The sequence below is a fragment of the Moschus berezovskii genome, chromosome 19 (genome assembly GCF_049115385.1).
Source record: "Moschus berezovskii isolate FMDL1 chromosome 19, NW_MosBer_1.0, whole genome shotgun sequence".
NCBI classification, from domain to species: domain Eukaryota; kingdom Metazoa; phylum Chordata; class Mammalia; order Artiodactyla; family Moschidae; genus Moschus; species Moschus berezovskii.
The window spans coordinates 45,310,860-45,335,653 of NC_142478.1; the positions used below are offsets into that span (position 1 = coordinate 45,310,860).

Consider the following 24,794-nt stretch of genomic DNA (forward strand, 5'->3'; position numbering starts at 1 on the left):
TTATAATTGGCTAAGAATTGTAATTACCAACAATGTTCCTCAACAATTGTTTTATTTATCACCCCAGTTGGGCTTAAGGAACTGATGAATTCCATGGAAACATTTAAAAATCTTTCATATCTTAAATTATGCAATTACTTATCCATGGCTCTTTGAAAAGTGTTTTTCACAAAGTAGAAACACCTCTTTGAGAGGTGCTGTATACTGGATACTGACAATTTCCAAAACTCATCAAAGACTACGGTCCTTTGGATAGAAGCCTCATGACACAACGAATTAAACCTCAATCCAAAGAAAATGTTTCCTCTGCAATTATTTTTGATACTACTCAGAAATTGTATTCCACCTAGCCCAGCAAATCGGTATCCATAGAAATACCTCTGACTCTGAGACTAATCACAACTGGAATAGGACTTATCTTCACTCAGTTTTTCCCACACACAGCATTAATATAAAATATTTCCTGTCTGGCCTAATATAAGTGGTAAGAGAAGCCCCGCAGTCACATAATAAAGTTAAGGGCGAGTATCACTGAAGAAACCCTGAAGGGTGGATACATATTCTGGTGTCAGATAGTCTGTGAGACTCCCAAGTAACAGTGGTGAATCACTTTTGCTCTCTGAGCCTTCATGTACTCCATGTACTTTAAATGAAGGTTTAAATGAGGTGACTGATAAGATCCTTCAGGTGACAATCCAAATCGCCCTGTGATGAAGGCTGTGACCTTGTGCCCCTCAGATCACCCAGCAGAACTGAGGCTGCCAAGAGTTCACAGCTCTGAGCTGCAAAATTCCAGGAACAGCCTTCAGCTGACAGGACGTGTCTTGCCCTGGAGGCAACCCAACTCTAAAGACTCTGACGTGGGGACACCAAGGCACCAAGTCCCTTTCTACTAACTTTAGTGGCCATTCTGAAAGTCCATCCCAGTCTCAGAGATCCTGGGGCACCAACTAAAGCCTCAGTTTCATCTGCGTTGTTCCTGTGTTTGAATCCACCTCTCTCAGATCCAAGAGGTCTTTTTCTAGAAACAATCTCTTTCTACAGGGAGATCTTCATCTCAGAGGCTGTTTCTGAGAAAATTCAACTAAATAAGATTCCTTAAAGAACAACCAAAGCTTCACCAGTAATGTAACTAGCAATATGCTACATGTCTCTTTTACTTTAGTCATTTAAAAAGGTTTCATTTACGAAAGCTCTTGGCATTCACAACATGCCATGTGCCAGTTATGCATATGAGTCAAACACACATGTGGATGATTCTGATATAAAATGGACTTGTCCAGTAATCCTAAGCTTGGTTGCAGTGAGCCCACCTGAGGAGCTCAGCAAACTGCAGGTGCTGAGACCCAAACCCCACCTCCAGGTTGAGTCAAAGTGGGATCAGGATTTTAAAGGCTTCTCAGATGATCTGAATGTTTAGACAAATTACTTGTTAGAAAACAAAGCTCCATGACAAGCAGACATGGATTGTAGTATAAGGAACCCCAACATTTAAGGAGCAGATGGAGGAACACAAGCCAACAATTAAAACAAAGAATGAGCTGCCCAAGAAGGAGGTGTGGTCTACGAATGTCACCCGCCCCATTAGTAAGCAAAGGACACTGTAACCATCAAGCTGTCAGCTGCTGCAACTGCCCCAGCTATGTACCCCGAGGAGATTCAGGATAAGAATCACAGGATGCTGGCCCCAGAGAGCTGAGATGCACATCAAAGAAATGACTTCAGTGAGCCCAGACTCTTATATCCTCCCATACATAGAAAGCACTAAATTCCTTAACTTGAGATATCTGGGTTTCCTTAATCAACAGTAATTTTTCAAGTTCTGACTGCCCGATCTTTGATGCTGAAACTCTTATATAGCCTGGTTCCCCTTTGCCTCTTTGGAGCCACCCCTCAGAGCTATGTGAGATGCTGCATCCCCGGTTTACATCCTCAGTTTTGTCCACCAAATAAAACAAATCTTCAACATTAAGACTGAATTTTTTAAGTCAACAGAGGGAACCCGTAGGTGTGGTGTCAACAGAAATCCAGTAAAAATAGAAAAAATTTTGATGGAGGGGTTGGTTCACAGGACCAAGGCTGCTGAGAGGTCAGTAAGAGGAGAACTAAAGACCTTTCCGAGGATTCAGCAAAAAGGAGAGGTGTTTCCAGATGAAGGAGAAATAGAAGCCACAGTGGAGTGGGTGGATTGGTCAGATGCAGGGAGGGATAAGGACTGAAAAGCTTGACTGGAGAGACTTCAGAAAACAGAACAAGAACTTCTGTACTCTCCTTCCCCTGTGGACACATTGACTCAAGAGCATCTCAGACATCCATTCCCTTTGCGAGAAATCCAGAAATTAGCTGAGAGGCGTCTCCACCTAACCAGTCCCAATGGCACCAGTAGGAAAAGGGGAGATGCCATCTCCCCAAGAGCGCCCACTCCCAGACACAGACCAGTGAGAACAGGGAAAGAGTGGGACCAGCATCCCAGCTCACCCAGGTACCACCCCAGGGACAGGCTTCCAGCTCTCCAGTCTCAGGACCATGAAGGGGCTGGCAGACTCCATTCCCTGTGGACCACAGGGAACCAAGCTGGGACTGGAGCTAAGGGCACTGGTGACACTCTTCCTGCCCCGTGAGCGCACAGTGTTGGGCTCTAAAACCCCAGCTCCGCCCCATATCTGCGCCCCCTGGAGTCCTGCTGTGCTCTGCACTATGGACAGCACGTGGAAACAATCCAAAGTCTATTGACAGGTGAATGCATTTTTTTAAGAAGGCAGTTTATGCATACAATGGAATACTGCTCAGCCCTGAAAAGAAATCCTGCCATATGCAACAACACAGATGGACGTGATGCTAAGTGAGATAAGTCAGGGAAAGAAGAACAAAAATGCAGGATTCCACTTATATGAAAATCCTAAAAAAGACACTCACATAAACAAAGCAAAAAATGGGGGTTGGCTGGAGTAGGGGGGGGACTGGAGTCACTCATCAACAAGTTTAAAATTTCAGCTAAGATGAGTAAGTTCTAGAAATCCCCTGTACAACTAACTACCTATAGTCAACCATGCTGTACTGGACACAAGAATTGGTGAAAAAGGGTAGATCTCATGTTAAGTGTCCTTGCCACAATGAATTTGTTTAATTAAAAAAATATTTCCAGTAACAACTTCCCCCAAAAGAAAATCCACACTTCATGTATACATATATTTTAACTGAGTTACTGCTTAATTTAATAGAGAAAAAAGTCATTCAAATTATTAGTTTGCTTTTTTTTAAATCAAATGGCTGATTATTAAAACTATTTCCATAGCTAATATTTGAAAACTAAATTTAAAACCCTGGCTTCCTTCTAAGGAAAATCTGGCCCATGAAGAGATAAAAACTGAACATTAGCAGGACAAAACATCATTGAATATATTTCCTGAATACTTCAACTTCAAAAATTAATGAAATAAATCTATCTTTCCTAACCACCCCCCAAAGAAGACTTTGACTACACTGATTCCAGAAAAGAAGAACAAGTGACTAGAAACAGGTATGGGTTTCAGAGACACATGGACATTTTTGTTCACCTTTGTCTGTGATGTAAAATCGAAGTATGTGATGAAAGATGCATTTGAGTTGATAAACGAACAAATTAATTTCAGTTTCAGTTCAGTTCAGTTCAGTTCAGTCGCTCGGTCGTGTCCGACTCTCTGTGACCCCATGAATCACAGCATGCCAGGCCACCCTGTCCATCACCAACTCCCGGACCTCACTCAAACTCATGTCCACAGAGTCAGTGATGCCATCCAGCCATCTCATTCTTTGTCGTCCCCTTCTCCTCCCGCCCCCAACCTTTCCCAGCATCAGAGTCTTTTCCAGTGAGTCAACTCATCGCATGAGGTGGCCAAAGTATTGCAGTTTCAGCTTTAGCATCAGTCCTTCCAATGAACACCCAGGATTGATCTCCTTTACAATGGACTGGTTGGATCTCCTTGCAGTCCAAGGGACTCTCAAGAGTCTTCTCCAGCACCACAGTTCAAAAGCATCGATTCTTCGGCGATCAGCTTTCTTCACAGTCCAACTCTCACATGCATACATGACCACGGGAAAAACCATTGCCTTGACTAGACGGACCTTGGTTGGCAAAGTAATGTCTCTGCTTTTTAATATATTATCAAGGTTGGTCATAACTTTCCTTCCAAGGAGTAAGCGTCTTTTAATTTCATGGCTGCAATCACCATCTGCAGTGATTTTGGAGCCCAAAAAAATAAAGTCTGCCACTGTTTCCACTGTTTTTCCATCTATTTCCCATGAAGTGATGGGACCAGATGCCATGATCTTTGTTTTCTGAATGTTGAGCTTCAAGCCAACCTTTTCACTCTCCTCTTTCCCTTTCATCAAGAGGCTTTTGAGTTCCTCTTTACTTTCTGCCATAAGGGTAGTGTCATCTGCATATCTGAGGTTATTGATATTTCTCCCGGCAATCTTGATTCCAGCTTGTGCTTCTTCCAGCCCAGCGTTCCTCATGATGTACTCTGCATATAAGTTAAATAAGCAAGGTGACAATATACAGCCTTGACGTACTCCTTTTCCTATTTGGAACCAGTCTGTTGTTCCATGTCCAGTTCTAACTGTTGCTTCCTGACCTGCATACAGGTTTCTCAAGAGGCAGGTCAGGTGGTCTGGGATTCCCATCTCTTTCAGAATGTTCCACAGTTTATTGTGATCCACACAGTCAAAGGCTTTGGCATAGTCAATGAAGCAGAAATAGATGTTTTTCTGGAATTCTCTTGCTTTCTCCATGATCCAGCGGATGTTGCTAATTTGATCTCTGGTTCCTCTGCCTATTCTAAAACCTGCTTGAACATCTGGGAGTTCACGGTTCACATATTGCTGAAGCCTGGCTTGGAGAATTTTGAGCATGACTTTACTAGCGTGTGAGATGAGTGCAACTGTGAAGTAGTTTGAGCATTCTTTGGCATTCCCTTTCTTTGGGATTGGAATGAAGACTGACCTCTTCCAGTTTCAGATCCCCCCCATAAAACAGGAGTCAATGAAATCTACATCATGGTTTAGAGAATTAGCCTTGGCTGGATGAAGGGGAGCCCCTTTTCTGAAAGAGATGAAGGGAGAAGAGGACACAGGCAGGATCACATTCCTAGGGAAAGCTGAGTCAGACAGACGTCTGTCCTTAAGAGTTTCACGATAGCAATCCAGAACAATTTTCATGTTTACCTGCCAAGAATTAAGTTATTACACAAACACCTAGAAGATAAATGAAATACACTGAATTCTATTTTTAAACAATTTTGAACATTAAAGATAAACAAAACATCAGTATAACTGATTTTGAAATTAATTCTTTAGGATTGTTGCCAAATGATTCACTAAGTATGGTTATTATCAATTGGTCTATAATTGTCTATATTTGTTAACACATTTTGGGGATGGGGGATATTCTTTGAAAGTAAATTTTTAAAGAGTTGAAACTAGCTCTTTCCTCCGCTGCCGCTAAGGTGCTCGGTTCTTCCAAGGAAGCTAAGGCCATTTTGGGGTGAGGCCCTCACTTCATCCAGCGACTAGCCCCATGCCCGGCAGCCCCCAACTAGCACTCGCCTGCACCATGGCGTCTCAGAGCTTGCTTGCATCTACTCTGCCCTCATTCTGCATGAGGATGAGTTGACGGTTACAGAGGATAAAATCAATGCCCTCATTAAAGCAGCCGGTGTAAATCTTGAGCCTTTCTGGCCAGGTTGGTTTGCAAATGCTTTGGTCAGTGTCAACATCGGGAACCTCATCTGCAATGTGGGGGCTGGTGGACCTGCCCCAGCAGGAGGTCCTCCCCATCCACCGCTGCTGCCCCAGCTGAGGAGAAGAAAGTAGAAGCAAAGAAAGAAGAATCTGAAGAGTCTGATGATGACATGGGCTTTGGTCTTTTTGACTAAACCTCTTTAGTAACACATTCAATAAAAAGCTGAGCTGTTTGCTGCTGTTTGTCTTAAAAATAAATAAATAAAATTTAAAAAATAAAGAGTTGAAACTATTTCTCCCTCACAGAACTCAAACTTAAATAAAACTTCGATTCTGCATAGACAGCATAGGTAGTATTCAATACATAATGAGCCAGCCGCAGCTAGGTATTTTCCTAAACCTTGGAAATGCACAAGCAAAACAACATACAAACACACTGCCCTCACGAGCTCAATCCCTTACTCACAGAGTAATCATCACTGGATAGGAATCCCCAAATCCCCAGTTCCCAGTCCTAAAAGAATATTGTTCAGTGCTAAGGTTTGCATTTGATATGGTTTCAAATACCCACTATCCAGCCACATTTATGAAAAGGTAATTATTGAAATGTTATGAAAAATATCTTCATTCCCAATTAATTTGCTTTGCCTATTTTCCCCACATATGATGACTGTGGCTTTGCTCCAGCTGGCAACTCAGATTCCAGCCCTGAGCCCAAGCATCCTGTAGTCTGCATGCCTAGGTTTCAGAACCCTCCTGGGCCTCCAGGCACAGCTCCTCTACTACTAATTTTACGCTGCACTTTCTTCCTCTCTTTCCTGGGACCACATCTGAGTTGCAGGAATGAGTCAAACTTTCTTTCTTCTGACAAATAGTAAACATAGTTCCACTCACAGCAGCCTCTTCTGTCTATTCCTTTGCCTGCCACCCATGGTCACAGCCATGCCTTCACTTCCGTGGGGTCCAGGGACCAGGTCACCATGAGCCCCCCACTTAGGGGACATAGGTGACTCTGCCTCTGGAATCACCTAGAGAAGGAAAAGCATCCTCTCCATCTGCTGGGGACCATAAGGACTGCCACAACACCTCCACAATCTCCTCCAAAGAGGCTCTCCCACTGGTCTTCTCCATTCTAACTTTGCTGGGTCATGGATGCAGATGGCGGGTTGGAGGTCCCACAACCATGACTGCATCAGAGGTCTGTTTCCCAACTCTAGGATGCAGGCATGTTTGTTCTTGGCCTTTGGAACGTTTGTTCTTGGCCTTTGGAACCGCACTAAAACTGATGCAGAAAAAAATCCTACTTCAAATTCCTGACATACTGAGCTAACTTTTAACTCCCCTCCTCCTGCTATTGCTAAAAGAAAATACAATTATGGGGGCAGGAGGAGAAGGGGACGACAGAGAATGAGATGGCTGGATGGCATCACCGACTCGATGGACGTGAGTTTGAGTGAACTCTGGGAGTTGGTGATGGACAGGGAGGCCTGGCATGTTGTGATTCATGGGGTCGCAAAGAGTCAGACACGACTGAGCGATTGAACTGAACTGAACTAAGTTACATAAGTAAATGTACTATTTACTTAATAACTAAATATAATTAATTAGAATGGTCCTTAATATCAAACAATCAATTATCATGTATATTTTGGATTCTGGCAGGACACAATCTAAGGACAAAAGACTTTAAAATGTGACAGGTGACTATGAATTAATATAGGCAGATATTATTAATATATGAAATAAGCTATGCAGACTCTTTAAAGTAGAAATTTAAGAATTTTCACATGAGGCAGGATTTCAGAATTATTAACATTATCAATAAGAATTTTAATAACTTGGCTTTTTAATTAAATTCAAATTCTCTATTATACTTAATAATTGAATGAGCCATTGATCATTTTGACATAAAGAACTAATAAAAACTATTTAAAAAACTTTTCATTTCTGATATGAAGCGCTTAGAATAGCATGTAAAAGAGAGTAGAGAATCATGTTTTAATCAATGCTGTTCCTCCCCCTGCAAGGTCACTGTAAACATTTTTCTGCTATCCACAAGGAAGTCTTATTTTAATACTCCCATTCAAGTTGGTTTTCCTGTAAAATGTTACACACTTTTGAAAGGTTCTTTGTGCAATATTGCTTAGAAATAGGCCTCCAAAGACAGACAGACAAATATGTGCAGAGAAAACAATCTGAAGTTCTGTAAATGAATCTTCTGGAACCCAGGGAAAGGGAACGATGAACCACACCCATAATCCACTGCACGGCACAGTCACTTAAAGCCTACACAGGTTTTACAGATTCTGTGTGCTTCTATAACAAAGGCTTAGAAGAAATACCGCTGTGTTCTGTCATCGGAAGATATTGACCCTTATAGCTATGTATGGTATTTATATGTATGTAAAGTATTTTGCCTTGAATCTGTGTCTTAGTACAGAATGAATGGAAAGGTTAATAGGTGAACAGTGAAGAAGCTCAAAATGTAGAACATAGAAACATCAGTACTGATGAACATATGTCCAAAGCAAAAACAGAGACACAGACATAGAGGACAAACCTATGGATACTAAGGGTGGGGGAAAAGGGTGGAATGAATTGGGAGACTGTGATTGACATATATATATATATATATGTGTCTATATATATATATTGGAGAAGGAAATGGCAACCCACTCCAGTGTTCTTGCCTGGAGAATCCCAGGGACGGAGGAGCCTGGTGGGCTTCTGTCTATGGGGTCGCACAGAGTCGGACACGACTGAAGTGACTTAGCAGCATATATATATATATTATATACTATGTATAAAACAGATTATGAATGAAAACATACTGTATAGCACAGGGAACTCTACTTAGTACTCTGTGGTAACATAAATTGGAAGGAAATCCAAAAAAAGAGAGGATATAGGCATACATATGTATGGGATCACTGAGCTTCCCAAGTGGCTCAGTGGTAAAGAATCCACCTGCCAAGCAGGAGATGTGGGTTTGATCCCTGGGTTGGAAGAATCCTTGGAGAAGGAAATGGCAACAGACTCCAGTATTCTTGCCTGTGAAATCTCATGGACAGAGGAGTCTGGCCAGCTGCAGTCCATGAAGTTGCAAAAGAATCAGATACAACTTAGCGACTAAACAACAACACAGGTATACATACAGTTGATCCACTTTTCTGTACAGTAGAAACTGACACAGCAGTGTAAAGCAACTAAACTCCTACTTAAAAAAAGAGAGAGAGAGTAATTGAATGAGTTAAATGATTCACTTTTTAAAAAATAAAATTAGAAACAGCAAGCCAGTTAAAAGTCCTAGAGAAATTTTCTATTTACTCTAAGTTGGAAGTTTGCTTAAGGCTTGTGAAATCCCAGAATAGAATATTATAAATGCACTCAAAGTACTAATGATTGTACCTGTTATTTAGAGTTAACTATAGGACTACTCCCATTCCATTGATAATTCAGAACTGTCTAGACACACCTAATTTTGCTAAGCAAAACGATGCATGATAATTCCAGGATTAACTTAAAGGGGTTTGTCTTTATCTTGGATATTTTAATTACAGCTTCAAAGGTCAATTTTGCCTTTTTCATACAATTCTTATTCTAACCAACTCAATCTATTTTAGTACTACTAAAGTTCTGGTCACCTAGCCTGAGTGATACTAAATATTATTTTAGTCTGAAAAATTTTGAATCCTCTGGAATCAAAAAAGCATAGACAAAGCTAACAAAGATGAATTATACTTCTGGTAATTGCAAACAGTGCTTGTATGAACATTTTGTTCTATATTTTGGTAAACATGTCTACATGTTTCTGCTTCGTATATATATATATAGGAATGGAATGCCTGAGTCATAGGGTGTATGGATTTTCAGTTTCAGGAGACACTGCCAAGTGGCTTATCAAATGGTGCTACCTATGTGGACTTTCACCAGCAGAGAATGAAACTGTACCTGTTCACATCTCGTGCACACCTAGTAGTTCCCTTTCACTTCCACTTCAGCCACTCTGTTGAGTATATAATAGTGTCCGACTGTCATTTTAATCTGTATTTCCTTGATGAGTAATGAAGTTGATCATCTTTAAATATGCCTCTGGCCTTTAGGCTGTCATCATTTGGGCATATTCAATTATGCTGTCTACCTTTTTCCTAACAATTTCTAAATGTTTCTTATATATTCTCCATAAAAGTCTTTAATAGGGGGTGTGTGTGTGAGCATGTCTATCTATTTGGAAACAACACAAATGTCTACAAAAAGTAGAGAAAAATAAAGGACAGTGATTTCTATCATGAAATATTATGCAGCAATGAAAAATGATTCAACTCTTGCTACATTTAACACTGTGGATCTTACACATATTTACAGGGTTATTCCATTTATCATATTTCAAAAATGGGCAGACAATAAGTGGCTTCTAATGTGGCAATATTCTATTTCTAAATCCAGGTGCTAGTTACATGGTTACATGTGAACACTTAAGCTGTGTGCTTAAGATAAATGAACTTTTCTATATGCAAATTACACTTCAAAAATGTTTAAAAACAGCAACATACAAACAATTTTGTGCTTAATCATGTGAAAGAGGAGAGTGAAAAAGTTGGCTTGAAGCTCAACATTCAGAAAACTAAGATCATGGCATCTGGTCCCATCACTTCATGGGAAATAGATGGGGAAACAGTGGGAACAGTGTCAGACTTTATTTTGGGGGGCTCCAAAATCACTGCGGATGCTGATTGCAGCCAGGAAATTAAAAGATGCTTATCCTTGGAAGGAAAGCTATGACCAACCTAGATAGCATATTAAAAAGCAGAGACATTACTTTGCCAGCAAAGGTCCGTCTAGTCAAGGCTACGGTTTTTCCAGTGATCATGTATGGATGCGAGAGTTGGACTGTGAAGAAAGCTGATCACCAAAGCATTGATGCTTTTGAACTGTGGTGCCGGCGAAGACTCTTGAGAGTCCCTTGGACTGCAAGGAGATCCAACCAGTCCATTCTAAAGATCAGTCCTGGGTGTTCATTGGAAGGACTGATGCCAAAACTGAAACTCCAATACTTTGGCCACCTCATGCGAAGAGTTGACTCACTGGAAAAGACTCTGATGCTGGGAGGGATTGGTGTGGGAGGAGAAGAGGATGACAGAGAATGAGATGACTGGATGGCATCACCAACTTGATTGACATGAGTTTGAGTGAACTCCGGGAGTTGGTGATGGACAGGGAGGCCTGGCGTGCTATGATTCAGGGGATCATAAAGAGTCGGACACAACTGAACGACTGAACTGAACTGATACACTCACATAAACTGACCCAAATACTTGCACACATACATATGTAAAGAGAGATATGCTGAGCAACTAAAAGAAAATATCAGAATTAATGATTAGTTAAAAGTCTCTATTTTGGATTCCATAAGAGGGAATAAAGGCATGTGCTTTTGTTATTAAAGATAAATTCTACTTCTCTGTCTCTGAAGAAATAGTAAATTCCTTGCAAGCAGAGACGGAGAACTATGTGTTTTTACACCATATCCTTTGTAGATCTGCTTTGTGGATCATATCATATAAGCACATTCATCAGGAAGAGGTCATAAATCACATGCCATTTTCTGACAATAGCCATTCAGAATGCAATCTTACTTACAAAACACCACTGGTAAGTAGGACTTTCCTGGTGGTTCAAACATTAAAGAATCTGACTGCAATGCAGGAGACCTGAGTTCGATCCCTAGGTCAAGAAGATTCCCTGAAAAAGGGAACAGCTACCCACTCCAGTATTCTTGCCTGGAGAATTCCATGGGCAGAGGAGTCTGGTGGGTTAGTGTCTGTGGGGTCACAAACAGTTGGACACGACTGAGTGTCTAACACATTGGTAACTAACATCCAGACTGAATACCATTCATCAACAAACAGCTGGTTTTCACGTGGTGGAACGCACATCGATGAACAGGAAGATTCTGAGACTGTGGGCTCAAAGTTACATTCTGTCATTTACAAAGAATGCATTCCTTATTATTTACAAAGGACTTCAATGAGTTTTAAGTCTTAGGAAAAGCCTACAATAAACCTAATATTTCTTAAAAATGCACAAAGTGAAATCAAGATAAAGTGTTCTTACTGCTGAGGGCAAAAACTAAAAAAACCACAAATCTGGTGGTAAGGAAGGTCATGAAAAGACTTGGACTGGAAATCAGACGTTTATGTTCTCCTCTGGCTCCTGGCAAGGGCTATGCCCTTGGCAAAAATATCTTACCACCTGGGACTCCATCGTTCTTATCTCCTAGATAAACAGGATATACTATGACATGTACCCAATGACCAAAAAGTGAGCCATAATACTCACCAGAGAGTATCACTGGAATATCACTGACGGAATTCCAATTGAGCTATTTGAAATCCTGAAAGATGATGCTGTGAAAGTGCTGCACTCAATATGCCAGCAAATTTGGAAAACTCAGCAGTGGCCACAGGACTGGAAAAGGTCAGTCTTCATTCCAATCCCAAAGAAAGGCAATGCCAAAGAATGCTCGAACTACCGCACAATTGCACTCATCTCACATGCTAGTAAAGTCATGCTCAAAATTCTCCAAGCCAGGGTTCAGCAATATGTGAACCGTGAACTCCCAGATGTTCAAGCAGGTTTTAGAAAAGGCAGAGGCACCAGAGATCAAATTGCCAACATCCGCTGGATAATGGAGAAAGCAAGAAAGTTCCAGAAAAACATCTATTTCTGCTTCATTGACTATGCCAAAGCTTTTGACTGTGTGGATCACAATAAACTGTGGAACATTCTGAAAGAGATGGGAATCCCAGACCACCTGACCTGCCTCTTGAGAAACCTGTATGCAGGTCAGGAAGCAACAGTTAGAACTGGACATGGAACAACAGACTCGTTCCAAATAGGAAAAGGAGTACGTCAAGGTTGTATATTGTCACCCTGCTTATTTAACTTATATGCAGAGTACATCATGAGGAATGCTGGGCAGGAAGAAGCACAAGCTGGAATCAAGATTGCCGGGAGAAATATCAATAACTTCAGATATGCAGATGATACCACCCTTATGGCAGAAAGTGAAGAGGAACTCAAAAGCCTCTTGATGAAAGTGAAAGAGGAGAGTGAAAAGTTTGGCTTGAAGTTCAACATTCAGAAAACGAAGATCATGGCCTCTGGTCCCATCACTTCATGGGAAATAGATGGAAAAACAGTGGAAACAGTGTCAGACTTTATCTCCAAAATCACTGCAGATGCTGATTGCAGCCATGAAATTAAAAGATGCTTGGAAGGAAAGTTATGACCAACCTAGATAGCATATTAAAAAGCAGAGACATTACTTTGCCAACCAAGGTCTGTCTAGTCAAGGTTATGGTTTTTCCCATGGTCATGTATGGATGTGAGAGTTGGACTGTGAAGAAAGCTGAGCGCCGAAGAATTGATGCTTTTGAACTGTGGTGTTGGAGAAGACTCTTGAGAGTCCCTTGGACTGCAAGGAGGGCCAACCAGTCCATTCTGAGGGAGATCAATCCTGGGTGTTCATTGGAAGGACTAACACTAAAGCTGAAACTGCAATACTTTGGCCACCTCATGCAACGAGTTGACTCACTGGAAAAGAGTCTGATGCTGGGAGGGATTGGGGGTGGGAGGAGACGGGGACGACGGAGAATGAGATGGCTGGATGGCATCACCGACTCGATGGACATGAGTTTGAGTGAACTCCGGGAGTTGGTGATGAACAGGGAGGCCTGGCATGCTGTGATTCATGGGGTCGCAGAGAGTCGGACACGACTGAGCGACTGAACTGAACTGAACTGAACTGAATCTTATGACCTTAAGAAACACATGCCACAAGCTGCTCATGTGTAAAGGGAGGGTGCCATTGCCTATTGTATAAACTCAGCTGAGAATCTGCCCAGCTCTGAGTTTCTCACATAGCTCAGAGTGCTGGCCTGGCACAGAAAGGTGGGACATGTATTGTACTCACCCCAGTGCTAAAATCCTGAATCTTAGGAGAATATGTGCAATAAGGTGACACAGGTATTGTTTAGCTGTAAAATTAAGTTTTCTGTCTGTAAAAATTAGCTTAAGTCATGAGAGAAGAATAAGAGCTAGAATCATATAAAATATGCAAAACCCCTTTGAGCTCTTTCAAAGAAACTCAATATCACAAACACAGGCAGTCCACTTTATACAATGTTTAGGGTTCAAAAGATAATTTCATACGCAATGTCAAATTATATTATCAGATAAACACTGTAAATCAGTTCATTTTTATTTTACAGATAAGAGAACTGAGCACAGACGGGGCAAAAGAAAGGTCACAAATGTATTAAGTGATCCATCCCAGAATAGTCCCTTCATACTCAAGACAACATTGTTCCCACCTATTAAACCTCCAGAGCAAACTTCTCTTCCAGTGACCATGAAAAATTCATTAATTCTTTTGGCAGTTCTTTCATTTTACAGATCAGGACTATTAAGTTCCAGAGCGACTTATCTGAGGACACAAAGAGAGTTAGTGACAGAGTGAACTAGAACCCCATTTTTCTGAATTTCAATCCCATTCTTCCTCTTCTGTATTAATTCAACTAATTCCACATTAATATCTGTCCACATTAATAATATGCACATTAATATCCACATTAATAAAGTTGAGATGATCAAGGTGAACGTCTGGGACAGAATGGAAGGTTCTTAAGCCCTTTCTCATCAAAGGTTAGGCGCAGAGCTGAGGAAGGTTGAGAGCAGAGCTAGCTTGAAACATTAACTCTGAGGTCCAGAGGAAGTTACAAATAATTAACTGGAACTCACAAGAGTAACTACACCTGGAGATAAGGATGTGTCCATAACACACAGATACAGGTAGAACTTAGGGGGAAAATGCTAAGATCAAAGGACCAAGGATGAACCTCTAGCAGCACTGAGAATATGGATATGTGGTAAAATCCACTATTTCTGGACACACATAAAGGAATAGCCAGGGAAGGTGTCTAACCAGGGGTAGTTAGAGCAGATACATGCTAAAGGCAAATTGGGACTTGTGGAGGACATGGTCGTTTCAGGACACAGAAGACAAACAGTAGTCCTTGTCAAGCATTATAAGGTCTCAAAACAAATTTAGCAGATTTTCTTTAAAGGGACAAAATTAATATCTTCATCAAAAAACAGAATGGCTGGACTTCTCTGGTGGTCCAGTGGCTGAGAATCTGCCTGCCAATGTAGGGACATGGATTTCATCCCTAGTCCAGGAAGATTCTACATGCCACGAGGCAATGAAGCCCGTGTGCCGGAACTACTGAGCCCTTGCCCTAGAGCCCATGTTCTGCAACAAGTCACCGCAATAAGAAACCTAAGCACTGAAACTAGATTAGTCCCTGCTCCCTGCAATTAGAGAAAGCCTACACACAGCAACAAATAAGTAAATAATGAATAAATAAATAAATTAAGAAAAAAACAGAATGGTGACAGGAGTCAATGCTGCTGAGTCAATACGAATAGGAAAATTAACGAGGTTGTATAGTTGCCTTTGTTACAACAGTAATGTCTGGCTTTTGTAATTCAAAGAAATTCAAGTTAAAAAAGGAAAAAATAGTGAATTAGAATTGAGAATGACCTCAGTGATCCCCCTTCATGGATTATTGCTTTGTTGTGGCTAAGGGGCTTGTGTAATTTGATGAAACTATGAGGCATGCCGTGTAGGGCTAACCAAGATGGATGGGTCATAGTGGAGTGTTCTGACAAAACGTGATCCACTGGAGAAGGGAATGGCAAACCACCCCAGTATACTTACCATGAGAACCTCAGGAACTCTATGAAAGGACAAAGATATGATAATGAAAGATATGACACCTCCCCAGGTTGGAAGGTGTCCAATGTGCTACTGGGGAACAATGGAGGAGAACTACTAATAGCCCCAGAAAGAATGAAGTTGCTGGGCCAAAGCGGAAACGATGCTCAGTTGAGGATGTCTGGTGATGAAAGTAAAATTTGATGCTGCAAAGAACAGTATTGCATATGAACCTGGAATGTTAGGTCACTGAATCAAGATAAATTGGATGTGGTCAAGCAGGAGATGGTAAGAATAAACATCAAAATCTTGGGAATCAATGAACTAAAATGAACGGGATTGGATGAATTTATTTCAGATGACCATTATACCTACTACTGTGGGCAAGAATCCCATAAAAGAAATGGTGAAGCCCTCATAATCAACAAAAGAGTATGAAATGCAGTACTTGGGTGCAACCTCAAAAATAACAGAATGATCTCGGTTCATTTCCAAGGCAAGCCATTCAACATCATAGCAAGCCAAGTCTATCTATGTCCCTATCACTGATGTCAAAGAAGCTGAAATTCATTAGTTCTATGAAGACCTAGAAGACCTCCTAGAACTAGCACCAAAATAAATAAATAAATAAGATGTTCTATTCATCATTGGGGATTGGAGCACAAAAGTAGGAACTCAAGAGATACCTGGAGTAACAAACAAGTTTGGCCCTGGAGAACAAAATGAATCAGGGCGAAGGCTAACTGAATTCTGCCAAGAGAAGCCATTGGTCACAGCAAATACCCTTTTTCAACAACACAAGAGACAACTTCACATGTGGACATCACCAAATTGTCAATAACAAAATCAAACTGACTATATTCTTTGTAGCCAAAGATGGAAAAGCTGTATATAATCAGCAAAAATAAGACCTGGAGCTGACTGTGGCTCAGATCATCAGCTTCTCATAGCAAAATCAGGCTTAAACTAAAGAAAGCAGGGAAAATCACTAGGCCAGCCAGATATGACTTAAGTCAAACCCCCGATGAATATGCAATGGAGGTAATGAATAGATTCATGGGATTAGAACTTGGAAAAAGTGTGCCTGAAGAACTATGGACAGAGCTCCGTAATATTGTACAGGAAGCAGTGAACAAACCATCCCAAAGAAAAAGAAAAGCAAGAAGGCAAAGTGGTTATCTGAGGAGGCCTTACAAATAGCTAAGGAAAGAAGAAAAGTGAAAAGCAAGTGAGAAAGGGAAAGGTATGTCCAACTAAATGCAGATTTCCAAAGAACAGCACGGACAGAGAAGGCCTTCTTCAATGAACAGTGTATAAAACTAGAAGAAAACAACAGAAGGGAAATACTAGAGATCTCTTCAGGAAAATTGGAAATGTCAAGGGAAAATTTTGCCTAAAGATGGGCACAATAAAGGACATAAATGGTAAAGACCTAGTAGATGTTGAAGAGGTCAAGATATGCAGATGATACCACTCTAATGCCCAAAGGCGAAGAGGAATAAAAGTGCCTTGTGATGAGGGTGAAGGAGGAGAGTGAAAGAGCTGGCTTAAGACTAAATATTAAAAAAGCTAAGATTATGGCACCTGGCCCCATTACTTCATGGCAAATAGAAGGATAAAAGGTGAATGCAGTGACAGATTTCCTCTTCTTGGGTTCTAAAATTATTGCAGATGGTGACTGCAGCCATGAAATCAGAAGACGATCGCTGCTTGGCAGGAAAGCTATGACAAACCTAGACAGTGTGTTGAAAGCAGAGACTTTACTCTGCCAACAATGAACCATGTAGTCAAGGCTATGGTCTTCCCAGTGGTCACGTACGGTTGTGAGAGCTGAATCGTAAGGAAGGCAGAATGCCAAAGTGGTGCTGGAGAAGAGTCATGAGAGTCCCTTGGACAGCAAGGAGATCAAACCAGTTAATCTTAAGGGTTAACTGGACACTCATTGGAAGGACTGATGCTAAAGCTGAAGCTCCAGTATTTTGATCACCTAATGCAAAGAGCTGACTGATTGGAAAAGTCCCTGATGCTGGGAAAGATTGAGAGCAGAAGGAGAAGAGGGCATCAGAGCATTAGATGGCTGGGTGGCATCACCGATGCAATGGACATGAACTTGGGCAAACTTTGGGAGATGGTGAGGCCAGAGAGGCCTGGCATGCTTCAGTCCATGAGGTCACAAAGAGTTGGATACAACTGGGCAACTGAACAACAGAGCTGAGAAAGTAGAGGCTGCTGTGGGCTGTCAGTTTAAGAAGTGTGACAATGAACACAGGGGAAGAAACAAAGTTGATGAAACAGGAATATAAAAACTACTCACTTTTAATATTTTAAATGGATAGTGAATAAGGATCTACTGTATAGCACAAGGAACTCTGCTTCTAGGTCAGGAGACAAGGAGAAGAGAAAGGACGATGCCATAGGCAACTTTGGAAGGAAGAAGGAGGGCTTCGGGGAGCAACTGTCCAGTGACTTCTATTTTTTTTTTTTTTCCTTTAAAGTTGAAGTTCATACAGTAGGCAAAGACTGAAAGGGGTGTTGATCAAGGACTGAAACCACTGTTAGGAAAGGAGAACAATGGAGCCCCTAAGAGCCAAGTAAATGTGGAGGCCCCGCAATGAAGTCCTAGCCAAGGTGAGATCAACACACAAAACCAACGGAGATTCCAAGCAACATTTGTAAAATAAAATAAAAATATTACAGACGTTCTAACAAAATAAATTTGGAACTTCTGGGAGATATCAAAGAGTGTTGCAATAAAACCTTGGGGATGTCTCAGCCACAAGGTCCATGGTATAACTCAGAGCTGAACAGTGATGCACGGAAGGCTGCAAATCCACTCACTAAAGATGGGCCTATTCTATTTGGTTACTCTCAGGCTCAGAGTCCTAAACTTCCCTGAATCCCGAATCGTCATGAATTCCTACCACTGTCTTCTCACAGGAAGACTAATACAGGTCAGATATTTCACATTCTCTAAGAAAGTCTATTAGTGATTTAATCAGTGTTTTGCTATTATTCCAATCAGAGCTCTGAGAAATGTAATTTCCTATTTACATCATTTCTCAGTGGACCTATTTATATGTACATAAATTTGAATAATTTGCTTTATGAATTATTCTACATGTAAATTTCCATAAAATGTTGGGGCCAGAGGAACTCATTTATGAAGAGTCCTCTGTTCTCAGGAGGACAGCGGTGATGTGCCCTTTTCAGGTAGTAGCATAAGGAGAATACAGGAGACTTAGGCAAAGTACTGCATCCTTTACTGCATTACAGAAAGTACTCACCTCCAAAGGAAAACAAGAAAGCAAACACAAGACATAAGTCTGTAAGTCAAACTCCACAGTTTGATAGTTATAACTTGTAAAGAATTATTGAGCTAAGAACAGTGACAATTCACCTTGGACACATGTCATTCTTTGATTTGGGAGGACAGTTACATACCTATATTTTGCTAAGTCAAATATGCAAACATATCCCTTAGTAATTAACTTACTTAAGAAATAGAATTTTGTATATTCTCTTCCCATTTTTTAGGCTTGATCAGTTCTAAATCAGAAAACAAAAAGATTGTGACAAAAAAAACAAATAGCCCTGAATATTAAGGTACCAAACAATCAAGTAAAACTGGATTGTATCATAATAGATAGAATTGGAATAAATAAATGAAATGAGACTACTGAGATGAAATTTTTCCCCATACAATGAGAAAATTGAGACCAAGATAAATTAAATGACTAACTGAAAATTATAAAGCCTATCAGCAACAGTTCCGAGATACAGCAGTGCTCTTTCTCTCCAATTACAGTGCTTTTTCCATCAAGATTAAACAGAAATACAGAGGGAATTTAAATAGCACATGTTCCAAGTTGATCTCTAAATATGGCCCCAGGGAGCCACTGAATTAATTTATGATTAACTTATTATTTTTCTATATAGTCAGTCACCTGTTTGATTAAGTCACCATTTGATTAAGTATTAATACAAACAGAGCTCAAATACAAAGAACTCTGAGGTAGGCAGAATATGAAACTATATATATATATCAAATTTATGAAACTATATACATAATTTCATATGAAACCATAATTTCATATGAAACTATAATTTCATATTCATATCTATATTCTATATAAGAAACTATATAAACTATTTATATATACACATATACTTTCATAAAGTATATGTATTTCATAAAGTATATATATTTAAATATATATATATTCTGCCTACATCAAAATTCTTTGCGTAAGAGCTTCATTTATGCTTACTAAGTGAAAGTGTATATACTAAAATGAAAGTGGAGAGAGTGTACCATCTCATCTCAAGTATTTGTAATTTAGTTAAAGAGTTAACTAATATAAACATTTCAATCAGAAAATAAAAACTATTATAGAAAGAGTAATAATATTAACTCTAATCAAGTGTCAAAACTCACAAGCTAAACAAAAAGGATTCTAAGAGATCAAGAAGAAGTTTAATTTTAGTTTTAATCATAAAGTCTAATCAAGCTTCCCAGTGATGCTTGGTCTGGGTGTTTTTCCTAGCCAAGCATGTTCATCACTCTGGTGGCAAAGAACCACCCAAGGAAATTCATTTTTTCTTTGTAAAGTTATATCCTAAACTGTAAAACTGAAATGCCTTCTTCTATGTTTCTCTCTCTGGTCTTGGTTCTGTAACTTGAGGTCTAAATACAAACTCCTCATCTATTCTTCAAAAAAAAAAAAAAACTCAGAGTACAATCGATCAAACCACAGACTTTCATGTTCCAGCAAACCCTGATCATGGTTCTTGGAAGAAATTCTTATGTAAATCCAACCTTGTAAACAGCAGCAGCCAGAATCCCACACAAGTTTCCAGTTATGATATACCCGCCAAGAAATTAACACTCTTTTCTATCTAAACACTGTATTTCTATCAAGGTCCAAGAACTCAATTTATTAACAACCTCAGCATGCTATTAATTTGTATTAATATTTTTCTCAATGGAAATTTCTAATCATTTTACAAGTTTCATAAGGCAAGGTAATATGATGAACTTATTTACAAAACAGAAACTTACTCATGGACATAGAAAACAAACATGGTTACCCAGGGGAAAGGTAGGAGGAGAGATAAATTTGGAATTTGATATTAACAAATATATATAAAATAAACAAGGACCTCACGTATAGCACAGAGAACTATACTCAATATTCTGTAGTAATCTAAATGGGAAAATAATTTAAAAAGGAATATATTATATATATGTATATATATATATATATATATAATGCATACACATACATATGCCTAAGTCACTTTGCTGAACACCTGAAACTAACACAACATTGTTAATCAACTATACTCCAATAAATTTTTTTTTTAATTTCATAAAGTAAGATAATATCTGAGATGTGCCTGGAAGGACTGCATAGTTAAGCAGCAAGTTGTCATCCTAACCAAAAGTCTGTCAAAGCATAAGTGGCAGACTGGCATAACAAGAGACTGGCCTTTCTGAGATAAGAAAGTAGTTTTATACAAAGTTCTGCATGTAAATCAGAGAGGCTTCTGAAAGTCACAGGGAAGAGTCTGCCCTGGATCCATGAAGGAATAAGACAACACTGTGGGTCTGGAACATAAGATTAACAAGATGAAAATGGAAACAATATATAAGGCGAATAATAATGAGCAAAGAAAAAATACAGTAAATAAGTACGAAGCTATTGTAGCAGATATGTTGAACATGATAGCAAGCACAGATGCAATGAACCGGACAGATATAGGAGATCACTTTAAGAGAAAACAGGTTCCATTTAAGTTTCATGCCCGAATAACCAAAATAACGAAGAAGCTTATTTTAAAACCTAGGGAATTATTTGTAAAAGGAAGATCATTAATTCAACTGACTGCAAAATAATAGCATGCCATTAAATTAGAACTGTTCAATACCTAGTAAGAAAACACATAACTGCCCATCGATGAAAAATTTGTTCTACTTCGTTACAGTGATAATAATATAGGCAATTTTCAATTGCATCCATTGTACAGGCTCTCCATACTCTTTATAAATCAGCGTTTCATTTTTCTTGCCAATGTATTTATCTTGAACATTCCCATTAGGTAGTTAGAAAATGGAACTAAACAAAAATCAACCCATTATATTAATAGAATTAATTACTATTAATGAATAGTAGGCAAGAAAATCAGAATAGGAAGAAAATGGCTAACATTATTTAGAAAATACATGATGGCTTTAATTATTCACAGTAACCCAACCCTCCTTACTACACAGAACTGATGTATACAGATGCTATCATTAAATGGTACAACAGCTCTCTCAAGGAGACAAAAAATTCTCGAACACATTTATACACACACAACTTTCTCAGATTGTGAACAAACTAGTAAAAAAAAAAAAAAGCAAGTCATATTGTTTCCCATTACACACAGAGAGAACCATAAATCTTTATGCCATGATTTTAAAGCTAGAGTGCCAACAGTTTGATGGCTTCCCAGGTGGCTCAGTGGTAAATAATCTGCCTGCTAATGCAGGAGACTTAGGAGATAAGGGTTCAATCCCTATGTCAGGAAGATCCCCTGGATGAGGAAATGGTAACCCACTCCAGTATTCTTGCCTGGAGAATCCCATAGACAGAGGAGCCTAGTAGGCTACAGTTCATAGATTTGCAAAGAGGAGGAGATGACTGAGCATGCATGCACCAACAGTTTGACAGAAAGATCATTAGGAAGATAAAATAAATACATGCAAACATGACTACACACTCATAACAGCAGCTCTCATCAGGTATCAAGTAAGGGCTTCTTATATGGCTTCTTCACACCTAAGATAGAAATACGGACCCAAATTGGGAGAAGTGAAAGTCTCTCAGTCGTGTCCGACTCTTTGCGATCCCATAGACTATATAGTCCATGGAATTCTCCAGGCCAGAATACTGTAGTGGGTAGCCTCTCCCTTCTCCAGGGGATTTTCCCAACTCAGGGATCGAACCCAGGTCTCCTGCACTTCAGGCGGATTCTTAACCAGCTGAGACACAAGGGAAACCCAACAAAACTGGAGTGGGTAGCCTATCCCTTCTCCAGCAGATCTTCCAGACCCAGGAATCAAACTGGGGTCTCCTGCATTGCAGGCAGATTCTTTATCAACTGAGCTATAAGGGAAGCCCAAGAAAGGAGATTTCAAATGTAGCTTGCAAGCATATTAGTTAAACCTATTGTGAGCAAGTAGGTGAAATTCAAACAGTTCTTCATTAACAGTAGAAGGTTCCCTAACTCAGTGATGCCAAAAAAGGTAGTATGTACCAAGAGGTTATGATCTGGCCAAATTCAGTATTAAAAAGTGTTATTATGTCTGCCATGAGCACAAACAAACATGATAAATCATGTTTTGGTTTTGGTTGTGATAGTTCTATTTTGTTTTGCTTTTGCAATCAAGAATTCTGAAAGTATATTTTAGAAAGTTCTGGTTTCATATACAATAGAGATATAAATACAAATCTATAAAACTATGCCTCCTACTTATCAATTATGGAAGGCATTCATTAGATAATTTATATTTGTCATCTGTCAATCACTAATTTTTGAAATTAACAGTAGCTTAACATGCTTATTTCAGAAAAAAGTTTGTGTGGTTTTAAAAGATAATTTTAAAAATCTGATTACTCATGAAATTTCAAGAAGAAATGCTACCACTGAAAGTTGTTAAATCCTTATCATTAGACCAAGATATGTTTGTTTTATATGGTAGAGTTTTCCAGGACAATGCACCAAAAATAGCAGCTGATCTATTTAAGTCTGGATGGAGATAAAATTTTTTAAAGATGATTCTGTATCATTCTACTATTGGAGAGTCATAAGGCTATCATCACATACAATATATTAGAAGAAAAGAATCTTTAAAATCTCACAAACTGAAATGTCCATAAATACTGCCATCTGGCCTAACCACCTATTCAACGCTCAAACTTTCTATAAAATATGCCGCCAAGCAATTATTCCCCATGGCTGAGTGCTTGGAGTCACTGGGAACTCCACTATCTCCCTGCCTAGGCAATTATATCTAGCAGACTGCTATTAGAAAATTCTTCCTAATTTGGAGCCAAAAATATCCCCCCTCGTGTCTTCTACTCATTAGTCTTTATTTTAATTATTGGTGACAAGCAGCAAAGGCTTTCTCATCTAAACCACAGTTTTTCAGAAAACTGAAGACAACTGTCAAATACCTCAGTTCTTTTACCTCTTCCAAATATGACATTATGCTAATTACCTCAACTATTCTTATTTCTCTCCCCTGAAAGTATCGACTAGCACATTACAGAAATTTCTGAAAAACTTGCTCTAAATAACTGAATTCTTCTAAGTGAAGTAATATGCTTAACACAGAATTAGTAAAATATTAACACTAATTTCTTAATTAGCTAAATGGCAAGCCACTCCAGTACTATTGCCTAGAAAATCCCATGGATGGAGGAGCCTGGTGGGCTGCAGTCCGTGGGGTCGCTAGGGGTCGGGCACGACTGAGCGACTTCACTTTCACTTTTCACTTTCACACATTGGAGAAGGAAATGGCAACCCACTCCAGTGTTCTTGCCTGGAGAATCCCAGGGACGGGGGAGCCTGGTGGGCCTCCGTCTATGGGGTCACACAGAGTCGGGCACGACTGAAGTGACTTAGCAGCAGTAGCAGTAGCAGTTATATATAGCTGAGAAAGATATGAAAAGATATATAGTTAATCATCTGTATCATGTATATTCTAATATACTATTCTACTCTATTATACTATATTATGTTACATAATGCTTCATCTGTATCATGGTAACAATGTTAATATACTGGTTATAATATTAATATAAATAGGGCTTCCCTGGTAGCTCAGGTGGGGAAGAATTCGCCTGCAAAGCAGGAGATCCTGATTCAATTCTAGAGTCAGGAAGATCCCCTGGAGAAGGGAACAGCCATCCACTCCAGTATTTTGGCCTTAGAATTACACAGACAGAGGAGCCTTGCAGTCCATGGGGTCACAAAGAGTCAGACACAATAGAACGACTTGCACTTTTTTAAAAAAACAATATTAATAGCATCTAACATTTTTTTCATTTGCTCTCTGCCAAACTATGCTTTCCCAATTCTATATACTTGTACTTGGACACATGTTTTCTGAAACAAAGTGTAGTTTATACTTCAATTTTGTTAGATTCAGCCCCTCACTTTGGCCCTTCAAGACCATATTAGATCCTAAAATTCTATCTCACATATCCACCATCTATTTCATTTGAGTGTTTCCTTTGTACAGTCTTAT

General features: G+C 39.5%; 1 protein-coding gene and 1 pseudogene across 1 annotated transcript in view; one reads left to right on the forward strand and one right to left on the reverse strand.

Moving 5' to 3' along the window:
- The window catches only part of GLRB (glycine receptor beta), an 87,951-nt gene that overhangs the window by 57,877 nt on the left and 5,280 nt on the right, over positions 1-24,794 (reverse strand). The window lies entirely within an intron of this gene.
- LOC129542303 (large ribosomal subunit protein P1 pseudogene) lies at positions 1,211-5,960 on the forward strand (annotated as a pseudogene).